Raw genomic sequence first — 20,115 nt, forward strand, 5'->3', positions numbered from 1 at the left:
TGTCTGTATATATCTTTTGATCTCTGTGCTTATTTCTTCTTTGACCCATTCATTTTTTAAAAGTATGTTGTTTAGTTTCCACATTTTTGTGGGGTTTTTTTCCTCTTTTTTTGCAGTTGAATTCTTGTTTCAAGGCTTTATGATCAGAAAATATGCTTGGTACAACTTTGATTTTTCTGAATTTGCTGATGTTGTTTTTGTGGGCCAACATATGGTCAATTCTTGAGAATGATCCATGTACACTGGAGAAAAATGTATACTCTGTCACTTTGGGATGGAATGTCCTGTAGATGTCTATCATATCCAGGCGCTCTAGTGTTTTGTTTAAGGCCAATATATCTTTATTGATTCTCTGTTTGGATGACCAATCTAGAGCCATCAGTAGTGTATCGAGGTCTCCAAGTATGATTGTATTTTTGTCAATTTTTGTTTTAAGGTCAATAAATAGCTGTCTTATATATTTTGGTGCTCCTTGGTTTGGTGCATATATATTAAGAATTGTTATGTCTTCTTGATTCCGTGTCACCTTAATCATTATGAAATGACCATTTTTGTCTCTGAGTACTTTTGCTGTCTTATAGTCATCATTATCAGATATGAATATTGCTACACCTGCTTTTTATTTGGATGTTATTTGCTTGGAATATTGTTTTCCAGCCGTTCACTTTGAATTTGTTTTTATCCTTGTTGCTTAGATGAGTTTCTTGTAGGCAGCATACAGTTGGATATTCTTTTTTTATCCATTCTGCTACTCTGTGCCCTTTTATTGGTGAGTTTAATCCATTTACATTTAGTGTAATTATTGACACTTGTGAGTTTCCTATTGCCATTTTATACATTGCTTTCTGTTAGTTTTATGTCTTGTTTGATTCTTCTCTTTTGTTTTTCTTTCTTTTGTTTTTGTTTGGTTGTATTTCATACACCTTTCCTCTGTTGTTATCTTTTTTAAATCCTGTGCTTCTGTGGTGGTTTCTTTCAATGGTAGTTACCACTAAGTAATGAAAAGGGTTCCTACCCTATTCATTGTAGTGCACTATCTTGTGAGTACTTTTGCACTCCATTGTCCTTTGCTACTGTTAATTTTTGTCCTCTCTCCCCCCTGCTTTTTGTTGTCACAGTTTAAATTTGGTTTTATTGTGTTCTTGGTGGAACTTTTACTTGTGGTTTTGTTCTTTGTATCTGGTTGGACAACCCCCTTTAGTAATTCCTGGAGTGGGGGTTTTCTGATGGTAAATTTCCTCATCTTTTCTTTATCTGTGAATGTTTTTATTTCTCCTTCATATTTGAAGGATAACTTTGATGAGTATAGTATTCATGGCTGAAAGTTCCTCTCTTTCAGAACTTTAAATATTGGGGTCCACTCTCTTCTGGCTTGTAGTGTTTCTGTTGAGAAATCGGATGATAATCTAATGGGCCTTCCTTTATATATTGTATTCTTCTTTTCCCTGGCTGCCTTGAGAATTTTTTCTTTGTCGTTGGTTTGTGCAATTTCATTATGATGTGCCTTGCAGTAGGTTTGTTGGGGTTAAGAAAACTCGGAGTTCTGTTTGCTTCTTGAATTTGACACTTTAGTTCTTTCCACAGGCTTGGGAAGTTCTCATCTATTATTTGTTTGAATATGTTCTCCAGTCCATTTTCTTTCTCTTCTCCCTCTGATATATCTATTATTCTTATGTTATTCTTTTTAATGGAGTCAGACAATTTTCATAGGGCTTTCTCATTTTTTTTTAAAATTTTTCAGTCTCTTTCTTCTCTCTGTTGTGCCTCATGTTACTTGTCTTCTATTTCACTAATCCTACCTTCTATCTGGCATGTTCTATTAGCTAAGCTTGTTACCTTGTTTTTCTGCTGTGAATTGAATTTTCCATCTCTGTTTGATTTGTTTTTATAGTTTCAATTTCCTTGGTAATATATTCTTTGTGTTCATTGAGTTGTTTTCTGAGCTCCTTAAATTGTCTTTCTGTGTTTTCTTGTATATCTCTGAATATTATTAGGATTTCTATTTTAAATTCTCTGTCATTTAACAATTTTTTTTTAGATTTTATTTATTCATTATAGAGAGGAGAGAGAGAGAGAGAAGGGGGAGGAGCAGGAAGCATCAACTCCCATATGCGCCTTGACCAGGCAAGCCCAGGGTTTCGAACCGGCGACCTCAGTGTTTCCAGGTTGATGCTTTATCCACTGTGCCACCACAGGTCAGGCCTCTGTCATTTAGCTCCAAGGTTTCCAATATATTAAATTTTTTTCTCCATATATTTTTTCTCATCTATCTGTGCTACCTCTCTGTCTTTTGTATCCATAATATTCGATTTCTTTTTTCTTAATGGCATCTGAGGGTGGTTTTGTTGATACTATCAAAGAGAATTAATAAAAAATAAAAGGTTAAAAAATAAAAATTTAAAATTAAAAGAATAAATAAATAAAATTATTATTTTCTCCCTTTTTTTTCTCTCCTCACCTCTCCCCTCCTTTTTCGGATTATCTTGTGGTGGACCGTGAATTATATTGTGCTAAATAGAACAAAAACTACCTATAAGGGAAGGTCTGATTTGAAGAGAAGTGATAAAAGGGCAAAACGGGTATGGACCCACAAAATGCAAAAAAGGAAAAATTTTTGTCAACAATAAAATGATTTGCTTTTAGGTGATGGTTGACTAAGAGTTATGATGAGAAGAATAAGAGGGAAATAGGAAGAAGGGGTAAAAATTTAAAAATTATTATTGTATTTCATGGAGCAAGAACTAGATAAAATGGAGAGCCTGGGTTGAGAGCACTGCCAGTGAGTTAAAAAAGTGAAATAAAAAACCCCCAAAGCACTACATAGAAAAATTTGAGTCCCAGATAAAGTAATTTGTTTGTGATTGAGGATTGACTGAGAGGAAAAGTAAAGGAGAAAAGAAGAAACTAATATAAAGGGAGAAAAAAAAGAGGAAAACACAAAAAGAAGAAAAAAGAATAAAAGAAGAGAGAGAGAGAGAGATAAGGGTTTTGGAGTGCAAACCTCATAGAGAGAAAGGAAAAAGAAAGAAAAGATAATGGGAGATGTAACACTTATGTGTAGTGTAGTTCAAGGAGAGGAGATAGTAAGACCAGCAGAGAATTAAAAAACCAAATTGGAAGAGAAAGAAAATAATCAAGACAAGAAGATAAGAGAAACAAACGAACAAATATAATAAAATGGGTTAGGTTATAAAGTCTATGGATTATTCTTGATTTTGAGAGGTTATCCTTTTGCTTTTTCTTTTCTCTCCCTCTTCCTGGTCCGTGACTCTGTACCCTGAGTTCTGCCCCTGTGGCACGCTCAGCTAGAGGTTTGCAGTTGATAAGTCTCTATGGTGATGTCATATATTGGGCTTCAGTCTCGTTGGCAGTCAAGGCTCATTAGCATTTGCAGTCTCCACCAATGAGAGAGTCCATATTCCTGGAGCCTCTCTCCTAGTCTTTCCTTCCTGAATTAGTAGCCTGATGATCCAGCTATGGAGTTGCTGCTGCCTCTGCCTGGAGAGTAAGAAGCTCAAAGAGCTGGCAAACACCCACTCTATTCCCACTCAGTGCAGGGCTCTGGGTAATGCTCAATCAGTCAGAGCCGCTGGCATAATCAGGCAGGGCTTCAGGTTACACAAAGACCTCTGACTCTGCCCCTCTGTCTGGGAACACTGGCGCCCACTCCCGGGTGAATCTCTCACCTACTATCTGTGCTCGCTGACCAGAATACCGGCCAGCTGCCTCACACTCCCAGTGAGGCACACTGCTCACACAGAAAAGTTCCAGCATAGGGAATTTCGCTTCCACTCACTCCCCACAGGCTGCTTTTTGGGGCGCAGCAGTGACCTCAAGACTCCGGTTTTGGCCCACAGAAAGGCCTCTGACTCTGCCCCTCTGTCCAGGAACACGGGCTACCACTCCCAGGGGAATTTCTCACCCATTATCTGTGCCCGCTGACTAGGATATTTGGCCATACACCTCTTACTCCCGGTGAGGTGTCCCACCCACACGGTAAAGTTTGAGCGTAGGGAATTTTGCTCCTGCTCCCTCCCCATGCGCTGCTTTTTGGGGCACAGGGGATACCCCGAGATTCCGGTTTTGGCCCACACAAAGGCCTCTGACTCTGCCCCTCTGTCTGGTAACATGAGTGCCTGCTCCCGGGGCTCTAGGAGGAATCTCTCGCTCCCTATCTGCACGCACCAACCAGGAGATTGGGGCGGATGGCTATCCCAAGTGCCTTTCTTTGTCTGGTTTTGGCGCAAGTGTTAGCTTGTGTTGACTGGGTTGCCACAAGCACAGTTTTTCCTCGGCTTGGATGTCCATGCCACAGCCTGGTTCGGACATTTGTGCCGCAGTCTGGTTCTATTCACACCCTATGCCCACCTTAGTTCCTATATTCTCAGTTCCCAGTGAAAGCATCTCTTTTTAGGTTAGTGAGGAAGGTGGAGTGTTTCTTCCTCCTTATTTCCTTTGGGGTTGATTATATATTTAGTTTTCTCTCAATCATACCTTTGCGTTTAGTGTGGAACTTCTGGAGGCTCCAAGGATAGATTTTTCTGTCTCTGGTTGAAGATCTTGTTGAATTTTTTGGGAGATTTATTGGTATTGCTCCTTACGGCACCATTTCTCTGATGTCATCCCGAAATATAAGTTTAAACTTTGAGATATTAACTCATACCCATGAGGAGACCTACAATTTTTAAAAATTGACATCTAGTGTTGGTAAGGATATGGAGCAACTGTAAATCTCATATATTGCTGGCAAACTGGTTCATTCACTTTAGAAAACAATTTGGCAGCATCAGCAAATCCACTCTTATGTACATAACCAAAAGAAATCAATGGCTTTTTTCCCCACTGACAGCTATATGCAAAAATACTCAGAGCAACTTTATTTTTAATAGTCATATACTAAAAATGACCCAAACATCTATCAAGAGGAAAATGATTCACATTATATAGTTATACAATGGAACACTACACAGAAAAGGAAAAAAAAAGGAGAAAGAACTATTAATATGTATAATACATATGGATAAAAAAATCATGAGTGAAAGAAGACACAGTAGACTTCATGCTGCATCATTCCACTTATATTAGGTTCAAGAACAAGTAAAACTCATCTATGGTGATAGAAATCATAATAGTGGTTAACTCTGCAGAAGGTCAATGACTGAGAAGGGAATGAGGGTAACTTCTTAGTAGTAGCAATGTTCTATATCTTGATTTGGGTGATGGTTATATAGCTCAGAGATATCTAAAAATGTACCTAGCTCTTTGTACAAGACATAAACTTTAGTGTATATAAGTTAGACTTCATTGAAAAAATAAAAGAATTAAAAAGTAAGTACAGTAGTTTATGAAAGAATTAACATATTATGATACCAACCTGCTATTTATGTTGACTAAAACAGCTACAACAAAATTTTTCACTAAACTCAAAACTTTCAAAAGAGTTGCCTTTACCAACTCTGGTAATTTTTTTCCCACATATTCATTCTTCACTCCAGTCTACTTTCTACCTCCTCCCCCATAGAGTCTTTGTGGGGTCATCATTATCCTCATGCAGTTTAAGACTGAGTACTGGTCAATCCCTAGTATTCTTGACCTTCAGTGCTAGTGAACAACTTTTACTTTTTTTTTTTATAATAAATTTTTATTAATGGTAATGGGATGACATTAATAAATCAGGGTACATATATTCAAAGAAAACATGTCTAGGTTATTTTGTCATTAAATTATGTTGCAAACCCCTCGCCCAAAGTCAGATTGTTTTCCGGCACCCTCTATCTAGTTCTCTGTGCCCCTCCCCCTCCCCCTAACTCTCTCTCTCCCTCCCTCCCATGTCCTGCCTCCCCCCACCCTTGGTAACCACCACACTCTTGTCCATGTCTCTTAGTCTCATTTTTATGTTCCACCAATATATGGAATCATGTAGTTCTTGTTTTTTTCTGATTTACTTATTTCACTCCTTATAATGTTATCAAGATCCCAACATTTTGCTGTAAATGATCTGATGTCATCATTTCTAATGGCTGAGTAGTATTCCATACTGTATATGTGCCACATCTTCTTTATCCAGTCTTCTATTGAAGGGCTTTTTGGTTGTTTCCATGTCCTGGCCACTGTGAACAGTGCTGCAATGAACATGGGGCTACATGTGTCTTCACGTATCAATGTTTCTGAGGTTTTGGGGTATATACCCAGTAGAGGGATTGCTGGGTCATAAGGTAGTTCTATTTGCAGTTTTTTGAGGAACCACCATACTTTCCTCCATAATGGTTGTACTACTTTACAGTCCCACCAACAGTGAATGAGGGTTCCTTTTTCTCCACAGCTTCTCCAACATTTGCTATTACCCGTCTTGTTGATAATAGCTAATCTAACAGGTGTGAGGTGGTATCTCATTGTAGTTTTGATTTGCATTTCTCTAATAACTAATGAAGCTGAGCATCTTTTCATATATCTGTTGGCCATTTGTATCTCTTCCTGGGAGAAGTGTCTGTTCATGTCCTCTTCCCATTTTTTAATTGGATTGTTTGTTTGTTTGTTGTTGAGTTTTATGAGTTCTTTGTAAATTTTGGATATTAGGCCCTTATCTGAGCTGTTGTTTGAAAATATCATTTCCCATTTAGTTGGCTGTCTGTTTATTTTGATATCAGTTTGTCTTGCTGAGCAAAAACTTTTTATTCTGATATAGTCCCATTCATTTATCTTTGCCTTCACTTCTCTTGCCATTGGAGTCAAGTTCATAAAATGTTCTTTAAAACCCAGGTCCATGATTTTAGTACCTATGTCTTCTTCTATGTACTTTATTGTTTCAGGTCTTATCTTTAGGTCTTTGATCCATTTTGAATTAATTTTAGTACACGGGGACGGGCTGTAGTCGAGTTTCATTCTTTTGCATGTGGCTTTCCAGTATTCCCAACACCATTTGTTGAAGAGGCTTTCTTTTCTCCATTGTGTGTTGTTGGCCCCTTTATCAAAGATTATTTGACCATATATATGTGGTTTTATTTCTGGGCTTTCTATTCTGTTCCATTGGTCTGAGTGTCTATTTTTCTGCCAATACCATGCTGTTTTGATTATCGTGGCCCTATAATATACTTTAAAGTCAGGTATTGTAATGCCCCCAGCTTCATTCTTTTTCCTTAGGATTGTTTTGGCTATTCGGGGTTTTTTATAGTTCCATATAAATCTGATGATTTTTTGTTCCATTTCTTTAAAAAATCTCATAGGGATTTTGATGGGAATTGCATTAAATTTGTATATTGCTTTGGGTAATATGGCCATTTTGATTATATTTATTCTTCCTATCCAAGAACAAGGAATATTTTTCCATCTCATTGTATCTTTTTCGATTTCCCTTAACAATGCTTTGTAATTTTCATTATATAGGTCCTTTACGTTCTTTGTTATGTTTATTCCTAGTATTTTATTTTTTTTGTTGCAATCGTGAAGGGGATTATTTTTTTGAGTTCGTTTTCTAATATTTCATTGTTGGCATATAGAAAGGCTAAGGACTTTTGTATGTTAATTTTGTATCCTGCGACCTTACTGTATTGGTTTATTGTTTCTAATAATCTTTTTGTGGAGTCCTTCAGGTTTTCGATGTATAGGATCATATCATCAGCAAAAAGTGATACCTTTATTTCTTCTTTTCCGATATGGATGCCTGTTATTTCTTTGTCTTGTCTGATTGCTCTGGCCAGAACTTCTAGCACCACGAAAATAAGAGTGGAGAGAGTGGACAACCCTGTCTTGTTCCTGATTTAAGGTAGAAAGTCCTCAGTTTTATGCTGTTTAATAGGATGTTGGCTGATGGTTTATCATATATGGCCTTTATCATGTTGAGATATTTTCCTTCTATACCCATTTTGTTGAGAGTCTTAAAGATAAAATTGTGTTGTATTTTATCAAAAGCCTTTTCTGCATTTATTGATAAGATCATGTGGTTTTTGTTCTTTGTTTTGTTGATATGGTGTATTACGTTAACCGTTTTGCGTATGTTGAACCATCCTTGAGATTCTGGGATGAATCCCACTTGATCATGATGTATTATTTTTTTAATATGTTGTTGTATTCGGTTTGCCAGTATTTTGTTTAGTATTTTAGCATCTGTATTCATTAGAGATATTGGTCTGTAGTTTTCTTTCTTTGTGCCATCCTTGCCAGGTTTTGGTATGAGGGTTATGTTGGCCTCATAGAATGTGTTTGGAAGTATTGCTTCTTCTTCAATTTTTTGGAAGACTTTGAGTAGAATAGGAACCAAGTCTTCTTTGAATGTTTGATAGAATTCATTAGTATAACCATCTGGGCCTGGACTTTTATTTTTGGGGAGGTTTTTTATAGTTTTTTCTATTTCCTCCCTGCTGATTGGTCTGTTTAGGCTTTCTGCTTCTTCATGACTCAGTCTAGGAAGTTTGTATTGTTCTAGGAATTTATCCATTTCTTCTAGATTATTGTATTTGGTGGCATATAATTTTTCATAGTATTCTACAATAATTCTTTGTATATCTATGATGTCTGTGGTGATCTCTCCTCTTTCATTTTGGATTTTATTTATTTGAGTCCTGTGCCTTTTTTCCTTGGTGAGTCTTGCCAAGGGTTTGTCAATTTTGTTGATCTTTTGAAAGAACCAGCTCCTTGTTTTATTGATTTTTTTTCTATGGTTTTTCTGTTCTCTATTTCATTTATTTCTGCTCTGATTTTTATTATCTCCTTTATTCGGCTGGTTTTGGGTTGTCTTTGTTCTTCTTTTTCTAGTTCCTTAAGGTGTGAAGTTAAGTGGTTTACTTCGGCTCTCTCTTGTTTGTTCATATATGCCTGAAGTGATATGAACTTTCCTCTTATTACTGCTTTTGCTGCATCCCAGAGATTCTGATATGTCGTATTTTCATTTTCATTTGTCTGTATATATCTTTTGATCTCTGCGCTTATTTCTTCTTTGACCCATTCATTTTTTAGAAGTATGTTGTTTAGTTTCCACATTTTTGTGGGTTTTTCCCCCTCTTTTTTGCAGTTGAATTCTAGTTTCAAGGCTTTATGATCAGAAAATATGCTTGGTACAATTTCAATTTTTCTAAATTTGCTGATATTGTCTTTGTGGCCCAACATATGGTCAATTCTTGAGAATGTTCCATGTACACTCGAGAAAAATGTATACTCTGTCGCTTTGGGATGAAGTGTCCTGTAGATGTCTATCATATCCAGGTGTTCTAGTATTTTGTTTAAGGCCACTATGTCTTTGTTGATTCTCTGTTTGGATGACCGATCTAGAGCCGTCAGCGGTGTATTGAGGTCTCCAAGTATGATTGTATTTTTGTTAGTTTTTGTTTTAAGGTCAATAAGTAGCTGTCTTATATATTTTGGTGCTCCTTGGTTTGGTGCATATATATTAAGGATTGTTATGTCTTCTTGATTCAACTTCCCCTTAATCATTATGAAATGACCATTTTTGTCTCTGAGTACTTTTTCTGTCTTGTAGTCAGCATTACTAGATATGAGCATTGCTACACCTGCCTTTTTTTGGGTGTTGTTTGCTTGGAGTATATTTTTCCAGCCTTTCACTTTGAATTTGTTTTTATCCTTGTTGCTTAGATGTGTTTCTTGTAGGCAGCACATAGTTGGATTTTCTTTTTTAATCCATTCTGCTACTCTGTGTCTTTTTATTGGTAAGTTTAATCCATTTACATTTAGTGTAATTATTGACACTTGTGGGTTCCCTACTGCCATTTTATAAATTGCTTTCTGTTAGTTTTGTATCTATTTTGAATCTTCTCTTTTGTTTTTCTATCATTTGTTTTTGTTTGTTTGTGTTCCATACTTCTTTCCTCTGTTGCTACCTTTTTTAAGTCAAGTGTTTTTGTGGTGGTTTTTTCAAGTGTGGTTACCATTAAGTAATGAAAAGGGTACCTACCATATTCATTGTAGTACCCTATCTTATAAGTATTTCTGCACTTCATCGTCCTTTGCTACTGTTAATCTCCATCCTCTCCCCCCTTTTTTTCCTTTGTTGTCACAGTTTAAGTTTGGTTTTATTGTGTTCTTGGTGGAGCTGTTACTTGTGGTGTTGTTTTCTTTTGTTCTTTGAATCTGGTTGGAAAACCCCCTTTAGTATTTCCTGGAGTGGGGGCTTTCTGTTGATAAGTTCTCTCATCTTTTCTGTATTTGTGAATGTTTTTATATCTCTTTCATACTTGAAGGATAGCTTTGATGGGTATAGTATTCTTGGCTGAAAGTTCCTCTCTTTCAGGGCTTTAAATATTGGGGTCCACTCTCTTCTAGCTTGTAGAGTTTCTGCTGAGAAATCTGATGATAATCTAATAGGCCTTCCTTTATATGTTGTACTCTTCTTTTCCCTGGCTGCCTTGAGAATTTTTTCTTTGTCATTGGTTTGTGTCATCTTTATTATGATGTGCCTTGGAGTGGGTTTGTTGGGGTTAAGAAAACTCGGTGTTCTGTTTGCTTCTTGAATTTGAGGCTTTAGTTCTTTCCACAGGCTTGGGAAGTTCTCGTCTATTATTTGTTTGAGTATATTCTCCATTCCATTTTCTTTCTCTTCTCCCTCTGATATATCTATTATTCTTATGTTATTCTTTCTGATGGAGTCAGACAATTCCTGTAGGGCTTTCTCGTTTTTTATTATTTTTGAGTCTCTTTCTTCTTCTCTCTGTTGTGCCTCAAGTTGTTTATCTTCTATTTCACTAATCCTATCTTCAATCTGGGCTGTTCTGTTAGCTAAGCTTGTTACTTCGTTTTTCAGCTCGTGAATTGAGTTTTTCATTTCTGTTTGATTTGTTTTTATAGTTTCAATTTCCTTGGTAATATATTCTTTGTGTTCATTGAGTTGTTTTCTGATCTCCCTATATTGCCTTTCTGTGTTTTCTTGTATATCTCTGAGTATTTTTAAGATTTCTAGTTTAAATTCTCTGTCATTTAGCTCCAAGGCTTCCAATATGTTAAGTCTTTTCTCCATAGATTTTTCCACATCTATTTGTGTTACCTCTCTTTCTTTTGTATCCATAATATTCGATTTCCTCTTTCTTATCGGCATCTGAGGGTGGTCTTGTTGATAGCACTAATTAGAATTAATAATGAGTAAAAAGTAAAAAAAAAAAAAAGTAAAACACCCCACAAAAAAAAACAGTAATAATTTATTATTTCCCCCTTTTTTCTTTCTTCTCTTTCCCTCCTCTTCCCTCCTCAGGGAAATATCGTGCCTATAATGGAGGGCCTGATTTGGGGTGAAGAGTTCAAGGGGCAAAAAAAGGGAGTAGGGACCTACTAAATGCAAAAAAAAAAAAAAAAGGAAGAAAATCTTAGACAAGCATAAGATGATTTGCTTGTAAGTGATGGTCAACTAAGAGAAATAATGAGAGGGATAAGAGGGAACCAGAAAAAAGGAACAAAAAAGAATAATAAAGAAGAAAAAAAATAAAAATAATAAGTAAAAATCTGTTGTATTAAGTGGAGCGAAGATTAAATACAATGGAGACCTTGGGTTGGGAGGACCCAAAATGCCACAAAAATAAACAAACAAGAAAAAAAATAAAAACAAAAGCAAAAAAGAGAAATAAAGCCAAAAAAAAAAGCCTTGAGTCCCAAATTAACTAATTTGTTCGTGATTGAGGATTATATGGGAGGAAAGTAAAATGAGAAAAGAAAAAACGAATAGAAAGGAAAAAATAAGAAAAAGAGAAAAACGAAGGAAGAAATAAAATAGGAAGAGAAAAAAACAAAATAAAGCAAGACAAAAAAAAAAACAAAAGAGGAGAGAGTGAGAGTTAAGTGTTTTGGAGTATAACCTTAAAGGAGGGTGAGGATGAAGAAGAGAAATAAAATGCAACACTCATGGGTAGTGTAGTTCAAGAAAGGGGAAGCATAAGATGGGCAGAGAATAGAAGGACCGAGGTGGAGGAAATAAAGGCAATAAGACAGAAGAAACAAACAACAACAACAAAAAAATTAGTGGATCAAGTTGTAAAGTCTGTGGATTTTTCTTGATTTTGAGAGGTTAACTTCTTCCTTTTTCTTTTCTCTCCCTCTTCCTGGTCAGTGACTCTGTACCCCAGGCTCTGCCCCTGTGTCACACTTAGGTAGGGATTGCAGTTGATGGGATTCTATGGCAATGTCATATAATTGGCTTTAGTCTTGCTGGTAGTCAAGGCTTGTTGGCGTTTGCAGGGTCCAACGATGAGAGAGTTTGCTTTCCTGGATTCTCTCTCCTAGTCCCCCCTTTCTGAATTAGCAGCCTGGTGATCCAGCTATAAGGCTGCAACTGCTTCTGCCTGGGGAGTAAGAGGCTCAAAGAGCTGGGAAATCCCCACTCTATCCCCACTCAGTACAAGGCTTTGGGAAAGGCTCTGACAGTCAGGGCCTCCAGATTAATCAGGCGGGGGTGGGAGTCAATTGTTGTCAAGGTGACTGTTCAGCGCCTATCATTTAGTTGGACCTCTCAACCCAGGCTTTCCACACTTTGTAGCCTGTTTTTGCAGGGAAGAAGAGGCACTAGTCTCTGCTTGCGACTAGTGTAGTATAGACCTTATTATCTGCCAAGTCCTTCTTGTTAGCGTTTATCCCTGAATATGGAGGCTCTATCAATCAGAAGTTGCCCCCGCCCCTTTAGCGAGAGGCACTAAAAAATATCACGCCTCTTGTTTTGGATCGCTGAACTGAGAGAGATCTTATCAATTAGAACCGAGGGTGCGCAGATTTCATGGGTTAAGCTAATTTCAGTGATTGGGTCGCAGCTGTGCTTCCGAAGGTATTTTAGGCTGCCTGCACGCGCCCTTCCCCCAACGCTTGATTGTTAGCTTGAATGGCTGGGTGGGGTGCCCCGTCCACGGAGAGAATCTCCCAAGCCTCTTCCGCTCGCCCTGCCGCTGGCAGCTGGATCGCGCCAGGTGCAGGATAATGGAGCACCCTGGGTGTGCGGGCCAGTAGGGTGCTCTGGGCGCATGGAATGCCCAAGGCACGCGCGCGAATGGGGTGCTCTGGGCACTGGTGGCTGTGGACTCTCACTCGCAGTGTGTGGGCCGCTGGGAACGTTAGCGGTGCCCAACCGGACTGGGCGCGCACGCGGCTGCTCGCGGCAGCTCGCATCGGTGGCTCGCAGCGGCGGCTGCTCGTTGCGGCTCGTGGCGGCTCGCGGCTCCCAAGTGTAGGTTGACTCACCACAGACGCACTTCCTCGCGGCTTGAATGAACATCCCTGCGGTAGATTTCTCCACACCCTCGTCTCTCAGATTCAAGTGATAACAGTCCTTTCGCTATCAGTTTGTGTGGAACTCCGGAATGCTCCGAGGATAAATTTTTCTGTTTCTAGTTGATAAATTTGTTGTGATTTAGGGGAGAGCTGTCGGACGCGCTGCTCACGGCGCCATTTCCGTGACGTCCTCAACTTTTACTTTTAAAACGTACTTTGCTCTTTGGCATTTGTGACTTCCATTTTCTGGGTTTCCAACTAAGTGGGTTACTTATACCCACTATTCCTTGACTAACTAATCTTTAAGTGTTGGTATTTCTCAGAACTTGACCCTTGCTTTTTCTAAATTTCTCTGAATCCTTCCTTTCTCTTTCTTGGAATTCTTCTTTCTACTATATCACTTGCAGATACTTAAGTGCCATCTATGTCTTTGATGCCCAAAGTTTTAACTCTAGCCTGACTTCACTTGAAAGCCACAAATGAATAGATTTGAATTCCTATGCTCTCTATACAGCTAGAAGTTTTTCAGAACCTCCAATGCAACCTGTACAGAAATAAACTACTGCTCCCTTCCCATACCCTAACCTACTCAAGTACATATTTCACCATCTATACTGTTGCTCTCAACAAAACAAACTAAAAACCAAACTAGTATTCCTTGCCCTCCCTCTCTCCTCATAGTCTAGAAAAGAGAGAATAAAAAACTTCTAAGAAACTATTACTGTGTTCTCTATTGGCTTTGTTTTGTTGCTTTAAACTTGAAGTTTTTAGTGTTTTTAAAATATAAACTCCTTATTGAGATTTTACAGAAAAATTATTAGATATCATTTACAGATAAATAAAATTATTCTCAAATCACAGACAGCACACTTGTTGCAATGAGCCTGACTTTCAAAGCCATTTTTGTATTACTGAGAAAAAATGTTAGATGAGGAAAGGTCTGTGAATAGTAGAGCACCCCAATATTTCAAATGTAGAAATATGTTTCCAGCCATTAAAACTTTGAAATTTTAAGAAGCCAATATCGTTTAGTAGAAAACAAGAGAAAATTATCTAACAGCATCACATGTGTACATATTTCAAGGAGTTGGGCATATGTGAGGATTGGTTTCTAGCTGTAATATGTTTGTTTATTCTTAGGTTTAAACTCTACATGCTAACCATGAAAGTGTTCACTAGGATAATATAAATTCTTACATATTTTTGTAAATACTATTTTATATTTACTATAAAGTCCTCATAAATAAATAAAAAACTGATAGAATTGGTATACTTATATTTCTGGACACAGAGAAGTCTATTTTCGGATTACTGCAATCTTCTTTGCTCTAAATTTCAAGTGATCTAAAGTTGTTATTAAAACATATGTGTATAAGAACATTAAGTACCACTGTTAAAGAGACCCATGTTATGGATTTGATCTTGATATAGGTCACTTAACATTGTAAAAAGTACAACTGCATTATATAGATTTATAGTGTATCCCAAGCTCAGTCTTATTCTCTTAATGTGAAGAGTGTTAGTCTCTGTTTGCACTTCCAGATCTCTTATTCACCCTCTTTCACCCTGCTGTGTGCCCTGGAAAACTGTCCTTTGCTTCCTGGGTACATAAGCTCCCTTTTTTCTTGCTGTGTTTGAGTTCAACTAATAGGAAACATCACCAAAGATGTAATAGAAAGAAAGAGAGAGGAAAAGAGAGAGAGAGATTCCTCCTCCTCCTCCTTCCCTGTCAGATCATGAATTGGCATTTTCTGTGTTCCTCTCCTGAAAGCCACAGCTCTTGTCAGGAGGCCATCTCCTAACATCCACTGCTTTCTCTTTGAGATCCAGTGACTGAGCTCTTTCTTTGCCCCTCATGCCAAAGGGAGTCACTTCTGTGCCCTATGTGAGCTTGGGGTATGTACTCTGTTAACTCATGTGTTAACTACTATCCCTTTATTAAACTCTCCTCAACCACTCCATTAGAGTGTGTCATTTGTTTCTTCTTAGGACCCAGTCAATACACTGCAACTCAACACTTGTCTGAGCTTGGATCAGCTATCTGTCCATGGACAATTCACCTATTTAGTTGATGGCTGCTGAAGTAGAGCCTTGATGTGCATGGTGTAGGCTTCTTAGAGAAAAGGGGCTATAGTTGTGCTGAGAACCCTAATACAACCCTAAAAGGAGGTCACTCACATTTTAGGCCCCTCTTTCTCAGTACTATGAATATTTAAACTTACTTCAGCACCAGGCTCTAATAATAAAAGAGACTTTATATTACCACTGTAGGAGGCAGTCCATTGAAGAGGGCAGAAATTTGTATAAGAACCCATAATACTGTATTTGATTTCTAGTCTGAGCTTTGCTACCAACCAGCTATAGGTCTTTAGACATGTTTCTTTTTCTCTTAGTGTCAGTTGCTTCTGTAAATTAAATGTTTTTTAAAGTCTTCTATTTCTATGATTCTATCTCAATATATTATTCATTGCATTATTTTACATTTTATGCATATATTTATATTATTTGTTACATTATATTATATGATATTATACAGATAAGTTTCCATTTTATTTTTATTGAAATGATAAAAGTATTAAAGACCAAAATTAGGCAATAAATTTTAGGGTTTTCAAAGTGTTTTTACTTGACCTTGTTCTTACTATGTATACAGAAATGATTGAGAGAAGAAAATATGCAAGAGTTTAAAATAACGCAGACTGTTAGAAAAAAACCCCACAAAATGTTCTAGGGAAATTATGAAAATGACATTAAAAAGTATTAATTCTTTTCTTGTAACCAAAAGAAAATTTAAATTATTTTCAGGTGTAGCAGGATATGGAAATTTACTGGCTTCATAAATTGAATAAAAATTGAAGCATATTGTTTCAAAAGAATTAAAATTGTATTATATATTTAATAAATAAATATATATTATTAATTGTAATGGGGTGACATAGGTCAATCAGGGTACATAAATTCTGAGAAAACATCTCCAGATTATTTTGACATTTGATTATGTTGCATACCCATCACCCAAAGTCAAATTGTCTTCCGTCATCTTTCTATCTGGTTCTCTTTGTGACCCTCCTCTCCACCCACCCTTCACCCTCTCACCCCCCCCCTGCTGCCGTAACCACCACACTCTTGTCTATGTCCCTGAGTCTCATTTTTATGTCCCACCTATGTATGGAATCATATAGTTCTTAGTTTTTTCTGATTTACTTATTTCACTTCGTATAATGTTATCAAGGTCCATCCATGTTGTTGTAAATGATCCGATGTCATCATTTCTTATGGCTGAGTAGTGTTCCATAGTATATATGTACCACATCTTCTTTATCTAATCATCTATTGATGGGATTTTTGGTTGTTTCCATGTCTTGGCCACTATGAACAATTCTGCAGTGAACATGGGGCTGCATGTGTCTTTACGTGCCAGTGTTTTTTAGTTTTAGGGGTATATACCCAGTAGAAGGATTGCTGGGTCATATGGTAGTTCTATTTTTAATTTTTTGAGGAACCACCATACTTTCTTTCATAACGGTTGTACTACTTTACATTTCCACCAACAGTGGATGAAGGTTCCTTTTTTTCCACAACCTCTCCAACACTTGTTATTACCTGTCTTGTTGATGATAGCTAATCTAACAGGTGTGAGGTGGTATCTCATTGTAGTTTTGATTTGCATTTCTCTAATAGCTAATGAAGATGAGCATCTTTTCAAATATCTTTTGGCCATTTGTATTTCTTCCTGGGAGAAGTGTCTGTTCATGTCTTCTTTCCATTTTTTTATTGGGTTGTTTGTTGTTGAGTTTTATGAGTTTTTTGTATATTTTGAATATTAGGCCCTTATCTGAGCTGTTGTTTGAAAATATCATCTCCCATTTAGTTGTCTGTTTATTTTGTTATCAGTTTCTCTTGCTGTGCAAAAGCTTCTTAGTCTGATGTAGTCCCATTCATTTATCTTTGTCTTTGCTTCCCTTGCCTTTGGAGTCAAATTCATACAGTGCTCTATAACCAAGGTCCATGAGTTTAGTACCTATGTTTTCTTCTATAATTTATTATTTCAGGTCTTATATTTAGGTCTTTGATCCCTTTTGAATTAATTTTGGTACAAGAAAACAAACTGTAGTCAAGTTTCATTCTTTTGCATGTGGCTGTCCAGTTTTCCCAGCACTATTTGTTGAAGAGGCTTTCTTTTCTCCATTGTGTGTTTTTGGTCCCTTTATCAAAAATTATTTGACCATATATATGTGGTTTTATTTCTGGGCTTTCTATTCTTTTTTATTTATTTTATTCTATTTTATTTTATTTATTTTTAATGGGGTGACATCAGTAAATCAAGATACATATATTCAAGGATAACATGTCCAGGTTATCTTGTCGTTCAATTATGTTGCATACCCATCACCCAAAGTCAGATTGTCCTGTCACCCTGGGCTTTCTATTCTGTTCCATTGGTCTGAATGTCTATTTTTCTGCCAATACCATGCTGTTTTGATTGTCGTGGCTCTATAGTATAATTTGAAGTCAGGTATTGTAATGCTCCTAGCTTCCTTCTTTATCCTTAGGATTGCTTTGGCTATTCAGGTTTTTTTTTTTTTTTATAGTTTTATATAAACCTGATGATTTTTTGTTCCATTTCTTTAAAAAAAGACTTTGGAATTTTGATGGGAATTGCATTAAATTTGTATATTGCTTTGGGTAATATAGTCATTTTGACTATATTTATTCTTCCTATCCAAGAACAAGGAATATTTTTCCATTTTATTTATATCTTTTTCGATTTCCCTTAACAATGCTTTCTAGTTTTCTTTATATAGGTCCTTTACATTCTTTGCTATGTTTATTTCTAGGTATTTTATTTTTTGTTGGAATCATGAAGGGGATTTTTTTGAGTTTGTTGTCTGCTGTTTCATTGTTGGCATATAAGAAGGCAATGGACTTTTGTATATTAATTTTGTATCCTGCGACCTTATTGTATTGGTTTATTTTTTTTTTTTAGTAGCCTTTTTGTGGAGTCTTTGGGGTTTTCAATATATAGTATCATATCATCTGCAAAAAGTGAAACCTTTACTTTTTTTTCCCCCAATATGAATACCTTTTATTTCTTTCTCTTGTTTGATAGATCTGGCTAAAACTTCCAGCACTACATTGAATAAGAGTGGAAAGAGTGGACAAACTTGTCTTGTTTCTGATTTTAGGGGAAAAGTCCTCAGTTTTATGCCATTTAATATGATGTTAGCTGATGATTTGTCATAAATGACCTTTATTAAGTTGAGATGTTTTCCTTCTATATCCATTTTGTTGAATGTTTTAAACATAAAATGATGTAATTTATCAAATGCCTTTCTGCATCTATTGATAAGATCATATGGTTTTTGTTCTTTATTTTGTTGATATGGTGTATTACATTAACCATTTTACATATGTTAAACCATCCTTGTGATTCTGGGATAAATCCCACTTGATCATGATGAATTATTTTTTTAATGTGTTGTTGTATTTGATTTGCTAGTATTTTGTTTAGTATTCTAGCATCTGTATTCATTAGAGATATCAGTCTGTAGTTTTCTTTTTTTGTGTTGTCCTTGCCAGGTTTTGGTATGATGGTTATGTTGGCCTCATAAAATGTGTTTGGAAGTATTGCTTCTCTCTATTTTTTAGAAGACTTTGAGTAGAATGGGAACCAAGTCTTCTTTGAATGTTTGATAGAATTCACTAGTTTAGCCATCTGGCCCTGGACTTTTATTTTGGGGGAGTTTTTATAGTTGTTTCTATTTCCTCCCTGCTTATGGGTCTGTTTTGGCTTTCTGCTTCTTCATGACTCAGTCTAGAAAGATTGTATTGTTCTAGGAATTTATCCGTTTCTTCTAGATTGTTAAGTTTGGTGACATATAATTTTTCATAGTATTCTATAATAATTCTTTATATATCTATGCTATCTGTGGTGATTTCTCCTCTTTCATTTTGGATTTTGTTATATGAGTCCTTTCTCTTTTTTCCTTAGTGAGTCTTGCCAAGGGTTTAGCAATTTTGTTGATCTTTTCAAAGAACCAGCTCCTTGTTCTATTAATTTTTTATATTAATAGTTTTTCTGTTCTCTATTTTGCTTATTTATGCTCTGATTTTTATTATTTCCTTTCTTCTGCTGGTTTTGGGGTGTCTTTGTTCTTCTTTTTCTAGTTTCTTAAGATGTGAAATTAAGTGGTTCACTTGGGCACTCTCTTGTTTGTTCATATCGGCCTGTAGTGATATGAACTTTCCACTTATTACTGCTTTTGCTGCATCTCAGAGATTCTGACATGTTGTATTGTTATTTTCATTTGTCTGTATGTATCTTTTGATCTCTGTACTTATTTCCTCTTTGAGTCACTCATTTTATAAAAGTATGTTGTTTAGTTTCCACATTTTTGTGGGTTTGTTTACCTCTCTTTTGCAGTTGAATTCTAGTTTCAAGGCTTTATGATCAGAGAATATGCTTGGTATTATTTCCATCTTTCTGAATTTGTTGATGTTATTTTTGTGGCCCAACATATGGTCAATTCTTGAGAATGTTTCATGTACATATTTATACTCTGGCACTTTGGGATAAAATGTCCTGTAGATGTCTATCATATCCAATTGTTCTAGTGTTTTATTTAAGGTCAATATTTCTTTATTGAGTTTCTATTTGGTTGAATGATCTAGAGCCATGAACAGTATATTGAGGTCTCCTAGTATGATTGTATTTTTGTCGGTTTTTGTTTTTAGGTCATTCAGTAGCTGTCTAATATATTTTGGTGCTCCTTGGTTTGGTGCATATATATTAAGAAGTGTTATGTCTTCTTGATTCAATGTTCCCTTATCATTATGTAATGACCATTTTTGTCTCTGATTACTTTTGCTGTCTTGTAGTCAGCATTGTTAGATATGAGTACTGCTACACCTCTTTTTTGGGGG

This window comes from Saccopteryx bilineata, chromosome 1 (assembly GCF_036850765.1).
Source record: "Saccopteryx bilineata isolate mSacBil1 chromosome 1, mSacBil1_pri_phased_curated, whole genome shotgun sequence".
NCBI classification, from domain to species: Eukaryota; Metazoa; Chordata; class Mammalia; order Chiroptera; family Emballonuridae; genus Saccopteryx; species Saccopteryx bilineata.